Genomic DNA, 8,526 nt, shown 5'->3' on the forward strand with positions numbered 1-8,526 from the left:
AGGATCAAGGTTTGTGCAGGGCCTGCATTCCCTTAATCTGGCCTCAGGTGGCCTCCTGATGAGCTTCTGTGGTTTTTGAGGTGATTAACCTGTGACCTTCTCTCTGGAATGAAGAATGCTTCATCAAGTAGTTAACATCTTCCATTTGTTGGGCTTTTTGTTGTTGTTGTTATTTATTTATTTATTTGGTTGCACCAGGTCTTAGTTGTGGCAGGCGGGCTCCTTAGTTGCAGCTTGAGGGCTCCTTAGTTGTGGCATGCGAACTCTTTTAGTTGCGGCATGCACGTAGGATCTAGTTCCCTGACTGGGGATCGAAGCCGGGCCCCCTGCATTGGGAGAACGGAGTCTTAATCACTGCATCAACAGGGAAGTCCTTGTTGGGGGTTTTAGTTCTGCAAAAGAGCTCAAAGATATTGTTATGTGTATCCCTTGAGGCGGAACCAGGACCCTGTCCCAAGACTGAACTATTGTTTCTTGACTGCTCCTCCCTTGTCTCTGCATCCCCTCCCTTCCCTGATTAGCAACTGTTTGAATCTGCACTTTGGAACACAGGGAAGGTCATAGAGGCTGAAGCCGATTTCCTACAAAAAAAGAAATGGGGGACACAGGAAGGCTTCCATGCCTAGGAGCCCCACAGGGTCCTGCTCAATTTCACTTTTGCTTATAACTATTGGTTAAAACTTAGTTCTGTGCAACACTATGAAAGCATTCCTTTCAGCTAGGTGTGGGAGTATGGTAGAATTGCAAAGCTATTAAGAGGAAGAGGCAAAAAGGTATGCTCTCTTCCTTTGAGTACACTGTCCAGAGAAAAAAGTACTCACCAATTCTAGTTGTGCCCTATGGGTAGGCATTTAGTTACTTGGCACACCTACCTGCAAGGGAAGCTAGAAGAAAATAAAGGCTTTATTCAAGGCAACCAAATACCCAGCTAAAAATTGAGAAGAACATATGTGGTGACCAGTTGCAGTCTTGGCTATGGCATGTGAATCACACAGCACAGCATCTATCATATAGCTAAAAACTCAGTAAATGTTAACTATTATTTGTGTCAAAATGTGGTCCAAGGAAGACCCTACATGGGTACCTTGTTTTACTCTTACTTGGATATATTTTTTTAACAGACCTTTTTTTTTTTAAGAGAAGTTTTAGGTTTACAGAAAAATTGAGCAGGAAGTACGAGAGCTCCCATGTACCTCCTGCCACACACAGGCAGAGTACCTCCCCACCGTCCATGAATAACCTTTAATATTCACTCTATAGAAGTGAAACCCAACCTTCCACTTTTTAAAAAATTTTATTTTGTTTTTTTATACAGCAGGTTCTTATTAGTTATCTATTTTATCCACATCAGTGTATACATGTCAATCCCAATCTCCCGATTCATCCCACCACCACCCCCACCCCCCCGCCGCTTCCCCGCTTGGTGTCCATACGTTTGTTCTCTACATCTGTGTCTCTATTTCTGCCTTGCAAACCACTTCATCTGTACCATTTTTCTAGATTCCACATACATGTGTTTATATATGATATTTGTTTTTCTCTTTCTGACTTCACTTTGTATGACAGTCTCTAGGTCCTTCCACATCTCTACAAATGACCCAATTTTGTTCCTTTTTAGGGCTGAGTAATATTCCACTGTATATATGTGCCACATCTTCTTTATCCATTCGTCTGTCGATGGGCATTTAGGTTGCTACCATGACCTGGCTATTGTAAATAGTGCTGCAATGAACACTGGGGTGTATGTGTCTTTTTGAATTATGGTTTTCTCTGGGTATATGCCCAGTAGTGGGATTGTTGGGTCATATGGTAATTCTATTTTTAGTTTTTTAAGGAACCTCCATAATGTTCTGCATAGTGGTTGTATCAATTTACATTCCCACCAACAGTGCAAGAGGGTTCCCTTTTCTCCACACCCTCTCCAGCATTTGTTGTTTGTAGATTTTCCTTTTTCTTTTTTTTTTTTTTAAACTAGTTTCATTCACTTTATTTTTCTCATAGAAAACTATGTGGTGGCTACAGCTGGAGCCTGGGTCCTCTGCACGGAAACTCTGGTGTGGGTCTTTACAGGATGGTCAGTGAATTCCTGATATGGAGATTTGGTGAACATGGTCTCTTTCCAGAGATCAGGAGTGAGATAACTGTAGGTCTTGGAAATGGCATTAGAAGTGGCCTTGGTGAAGTTGCCCAGCGTGGCAGTGCAGTCCCTGGCAGAGGTGTAGCAGTCATCAATTCTAGCCATTATCAGTAGCTTCTTGGGCACAGGGGCTGAGACTATGCCAGTGACCCTGGGGGCAGGGATGAGGCACACCAGTACAGAGCCACAGTGGCCAGTCACCTTGCAAGGGGCACTATGGGGCTTGCCGATCTTGTTCCCCCAGTAGCCTTGTCACACCGGGACGATGGAGAACTCGGCCAGAATGATGGCCACACAGATGGCAGTGGCTACCTCCTTAGAGCACGTCACACCCAAACCAACATGTCTGTTGTAATCCCAGATGGCAACAAATGCCTTGAACCTGGTCCACTTGCCAGCATGGGTCTGCTTTTGCGCAGGCATGATCTTCAAAACCTCGTCCTTGAGGGATGACCCCAAGAAAATGTCAGTGATCTCAGATTCCTTGATGGGCAGAGAAAAGAGATAGATCTCCTCCAGGGACTTGATCTTCATGTCCTTGACCAGGCGGCCCAGCTTGGTGACGGGGAGCCACTCCTTGTCCTCGGTCTTGCCTCCGTGAGCTCCACGGCCTCGACCCTGGCCCCGACCACGACCCCGGCCCCGGCCCTGGATGCCGCTGCCGAAGCCTCCGTGGCCTCCCATTCCAGGGCCTCCGGGCCCTCCCGGCCCTCCCACAGCACAGGTGTCATCCACCATTTGGTGTTTTTACAGAAAAAAAAAAAGAAAGCTTTACGGAAAAAAAAAAAAGTTAGATTTTCTGATGATGCCCATTCTAACCGGTTTGAGGTGATACCTCATTGTAGTTTTTTTTTTAACATCTTTATTGGAGTATAATTGCTTTACAATGGTGTGTTAGTTTCTGCTGTATAACAAAGTGAATTAGCTATACATATACATATATCTCCATATCTCCTCCCTCTTGCGTCTCCCTCCCACCCTCCCTATCCCACCCCTCTAGGTGGTCACAAAGCACTGAGCTGATCTCCCTGTGCTATGCGGCTGCTTCCCACTAGCTATCTATTCTACATTTGGTAGTGTATATATGTCCATGCCACTCTCTCACTTCGTCCCAGCTTACCCTTCCCCTCCCCATGTTCTCAAGTCCATTCTCTACGTCTGCGTCTTTATTCCTGTCCTGCCCCTAGGTTCTTCAGAACCATTTTTTTTTTAGATTCCATATATATGTGTTAGCATATGGTATTTGCTTTTCTCTTTCTGACTTACTTCACTCTGTATGACAGACTCTAGGTCCATCCACCTCATTACAAATAATTCAATTTCGTTTCTTTTTATGGCTGGGTAATATTCCATTGTATATATGTGCCACATCTTCTTTATCCATTCATCTGTCGATGGACAGGTTGCTTCCATGTCCTGGCTATTGTAAATAGAGCTGCAGTGAACATTGTGGTACATGACTCTTTTTGACTCATTGTAGTTTTGATTTGCATTTCTCTAATAATCAGTGATGTTGAGCATCTTTTCATGTGCCTCTTGGCCATCTGTATGTCTTCTTTGGAAAAATGTATACTTAAGTCTTCTGCCCATTTTTTGATTGGGTTGTTTGTTTTTTTAATATTGAGCTGCATGAGCTGTTTATATATTTTGGAGATTAATCCTTTGTCCGTTGATTTGTTTGCAAATATTTTCTCCCATTCTGAGGGTTGTCTTTTGGTCTTGTTTATAATTCCCTTTGCTGTGCAAAAGCTTTGAAGTTTCATTAGGTCCCATTTGTTTATTTTTGTTTTTATTTCCATTACTCTAGCAGATGGGTCAAAAAAGATCTTGCTGTGATTTATGTCATAGAGTGTTCTTCCTATGTTTTCCTCTAAGAGTTTTATAGTGTCCAGTCTTACATTTAGGTCTCGAATCCATTTTGAGTTTATTTTTGTGTATGGTGTTAGGGAGTGTTCTAACTTCATTCTTTTACATGTAGCTGTCCAGTTTTCCCAGCACCACTTATTGAAGAGGCTATCTTTTCTCCATTGTATATCCTTGCCTCCTTTGTCATAGATTAGTTGACCATAGGTGTGTGGGTTTCTCTCTGGGCTTTCTATCCTGTTCCATTGATTTATATTTCTATTTTTCTGCCCCAACTTTCCACTTCTTAATTCTTCTATTGTCATCACCAGCACAAAAAAATTCAGCTGATATCTTCAGTGTGAAGCTACTTCACTACAACTCGAAAAAATCTTGGATTACAAACCACACACACAGTTTAAGGAATAAAACCAATCTTCTCTATACTTTAAGTTTATATTATTAGCATATTTCATGAATGTTGAAGAATGAAAGCAAAGCACAGATCAATAGTACATTTATTGTACCTCTGAAAATATGTGCAGTGTGAATAAGTATATTCTATATTGTAATTTTCTATTTGGAGAGCAAATAAAAATTAATATTGCTTTAATAACACAAAGAACAACATGTTAAACTTGACCAAATCTTTGTGAATAGTAAAATGGAAGATTTAGTGATTCTCAACTGGGTACAATCACAGGATGGAGACAAGTAACATTTCAGGGGCCATGGGAGGGTTACCCTGCTCACTACTCCACTCCTCAAATACTCTTCTCCCTCTCCCTTGACACCTGAAATTCCTTTGAAAAGAGATAAAAGAAAAAAATAAATATTATTAGAGACCAAAGATTGAGAGCTCAGTGAAAAAGTGTTACTAAATGGGATAGTCTTTGAAGTCAAAAGATCATAAACTATATCTGCCCATACTAGGAAAGGAAATACTCTGAGAGATATCATTGGCTACTGATTCCTAGCTCTATCAGCTGTATAAGCACTGAGCTGGTTGGAAATGATCCATTGTGCCTTTGGTACCCATCTCGAGATGACAGCATCCAACTGCCTCTGCTGAGCCCCGCTCTCCTGAAGCCCCACTATGGGATTAGAGTGTGTAGCTTTCATTTGGCATGAATCAGGATTATTTTCCTCAGTCAAGTTTGCATCAGGGTCATGGGCTAGGTGTCCAGGTCTCTTAGATGAAGGTTTATCAAAAGTAAAAGATAAATGCAATTAAATCTGGGAGAGGCAGAACAATGTAAACAAGCTTCAGTTAAGGTATAAGTAATTGATGATAGATCCTGCCATATTTTGCTTGAAAGAGGAGAAAGGAAAATAAGAATGTAACAAAATTTCAATACTTTAAATAGTGAGTCAATAGGAATTGCAGTTGTGTGATAGTGAGTAAGTAAGCATACCTCAGTAGAAACAAGAGGCAGAAAGGAGGATCACTCACGAATTAGAATATGTGTTCAGATAGAGCTATCTCTCCTGCAGGCTGCCATGTTGCCAGAATTCCACCACTCGTCTTTCCTTCACCTCTCTAAATTCCTAGCCAGCACCAACTGCAGAACTCTTAATTTGATTCAGTTATTAGAAAACAATTTTAAGTATGTTAGGAACTTGAGTATGTGAATTTATTTTTTCAACTATAAATTTTATGAAATCTAAATACAGATCAAGTCTTTCTCTTGAAAGGTTAATGTTCATACTGAGACTCTAAAACACTGGATTTTGAAGACAACACCAAAAAAAAAAAAGTAAAATATCTTATTGTTAAAAATATTTACTGGTTGAAAAAAAAAATTTACTGGTTGAAATAGTATTTTGTGTATAATGGATTAAATAAGACATTAAAGTGAAAAAAAATCCACTTTTAAATTACTAATAACTTAAAAAGGAATAACACAAATAGAAATTAGCTAACTGAGAAGGACATGGAACATAAAAGATGTTGGATAGTAAAGAAACTTGAAAGAGATGAAAGCATTAGAAAGGGAAAGATGGCCAGGCATAAGCTTCACCCACTTCATGACCCAATCTACAGCATTCCTAGTAGTTAAGTTAAAGTCTTGAATTACTAAGTTTTCCTTTGCTACAAAATCACACAAAATACAGTTTTCCTGTTATTCAAGTATCAGGTAGTACCAGGGTAATTTCTTTAGTCACAAAAAATAAGGTCTTTCCTGGACTCCAAACTGAGTCCCCTTTGTCCCAAAGGAAAGTGCTCTTCTGATTATGTACTCAGAGCCCAACTTCACCTCAGTTTGTGAGGAATTTCTCATATAACTTAAATGAAATTCTCATATTACTGGGCAGAATTTTCCAAAGTTAGCATTCTTTTTTTTTTTTTTTCTGGCCGCGCCCGGCGGCACATTGCCTCTTAGTTCCTGACCAGGGATTGAACCCGCGCCCCCTGCCTTGGAAGCACGGGGACTTAACCACTGGACCGCCAGGGAAGTCCAAAAATTAGTATTCTTTAGTGCTTCTTAATCTTAATTTTTTTTAAAAAAAATCCTTTCAAAATTTGGTACTCCAAATTTCAACTGCAGCTGAGATTTTTTTTCTTCCATTTTTTCCAAAAGGAGGTAACTAACTCACTTTTGCAAAAGGATTCTGCCTGGGCAAGAAAAGCTCTAGGGGTTCTAAAAAATGTAAATTGCCACTTGTATCAAAGAGATACCTACTCTAGCACCAGGATTTTATCTTCATGTCTCATTTACATATAAATGTGGAGTTAGAGGGTGGGGCAGGAGGAAAACTCCACCCTTCCCCCCCCACTGGAGAAATAAAAGTAGAGGGAAAAAAATCTTAAAATTGTTTTCCTCTTGTCATTTACTAAATCGGAAACTAGGCTACTGTAAGAACATTGTAGCTTCCTTTTTTTCTGTCACGGTTTTTCATGTTAATTTAGTTCCTGGTAGTGATTAACAACAAAACTCCCGAAGAGGAAAATCCCCGGTGTAGGTTTGTCTTTACAGCTTGACAGAAAACTGAAAGATGGCAGCACCTGAAGGCGAGAAAGAAGGCTACAGCCTAAGAGCAAGAAGAAAGAACACGGGCTGCCTTTGAGACGGGGCCCTGTGGCTGAGCAGTGGGTTCGCAACTAGGTGTCGTACATTCTGGATTGATTATCGAAGCTCGTTAGTCTTACACTGATCTCCCAGAGCATGCCTAAGCATCCATGCAGCTGTTGGAGACGGGAAATCCGTGATCAGAGACTGGTCTCACACTGGACCAACTCATCTCTATGGAGGACATGCTTTCCCGACCCCAGCGGTCACTCCTGGGAAGAGCTCCCTCTTTTTTCAAGGTCTCTTATTAGCTGTATTTAGCTGGGCGCTTGGCAGCGACCACTATCAGATCGCTGTGATCCTTCATCCTTTCAAGTTAACAGTACTTTCCTGGGCTTGAGGGAAGGGATAGGGAAAAAAAAAAAAGATAGAATCAGCCCATTTTCCCTAGTACCTTGTACAATAAATTCCTTTTTTTTTTTTTTACGGTCTTCTTTCTTTTCCATATGTAAAATACAGCATAAATGATATTTATTGTATAGTTGTTCATGTTTTATAGAGATTTTTTAATGTTCCTAAAATATAAGAACAGTTTGACAATGAGCTCATTGGACTCCTTTAGTAGATCACAAGAATCTTCAGTTTCTGATATTCCTGACAGCAGGGTAGGGAGAATGCTTGTTTTTACTTTCTGTTGTTGTTTTCGTTGTTTTAAATATTGAGAGTCACAAATTTCTTACTTCAATTTGCTAACTTAAAGCAATCAATTAGCAACTATTGAGTTGCTCTAACCTACTTCTTACCACATACTTTGTGAAGGTCAGCTTGGCATAAAGCAAGCTTCCTGTACTTGAGTGGCTTAAAGTCAGCTTGGGGGATTGGATAGAAGGGGTTTTACTGTCCTTTGGTCACTAGGGTTGATTCAGCCTTTGTAGCAGCAGGTATTCCCTTCTTGTCTCCGCATAGGTACAGATCTTTCACAAAAAGGATAACTTTCTCACACAGAGATATGAGAAACACTCTCTTTTATACAGGAATCATTTGTTTACTAGTATGAGGAAACACTTAAGATGGTGACGTAAGCAAAAAGAGATTACTGGATATACTCTCAATGAAATGCTATAATGCTGGGATTATCTGATCATATAGAGATAGTCACTTTTGTCTTTGACTAGACTATTTTACAACTGTTTAGAGATTAAAATTAACTTGTAGAAAACAAGTAGCAATGCAGATAATTCTTTTCCAGAGTTATACATATATGTTCTGTTCAGTGGTGTGACAATTCTCCCTCTCTCCCAAAAGCCAGTTTTACAGCCATTTGCAAATTCACTTCAATATTCTTGATCAATAAATGTGTCTGTTGTGTGGATTCTCCTTTGAATCTGTTGTAACATCTTGCTGGTTTCCCCATTTAACTATAGAGTTAGTAAAATCTTCAATACATGTTATTTTTATATTTGTATGAGAATCATGATTTTATCATTAGAAAATTACCCTTAAACACTAGACACAAAATCTACTCAAACTAACTTG

General features: G+C 40.0%; 1 pseudogene; it reads right to left on the reverse strand.

Moving 5' to 3' along the window:
- Positions 1-2,004: 2,004 nt before the first annotated feature.
- Positions 2,005-2,875, reverse strand: LOC118902254 (annotated as a pseudogene).
- Positions 2,876-8,526: the final 5,651 nt, after the last annotated feature.

Source organism: Balaenoptera musculus, chromosome 10 (genome assembly GCF_009873245.2).
Source record: "Balaenoptera musculus isolate JJ_BM4_2016_0621 chromosome 10, mBalMus1.pri.v3, whole genome shotgun sequence".
Classification (NCBI taxonomy): Eukaryota; Metazoa; Chordata; class Mammalia; order Artiodactyla; family Balaenopteridae; genus Balaenoptera; species Balaenoptera musculus.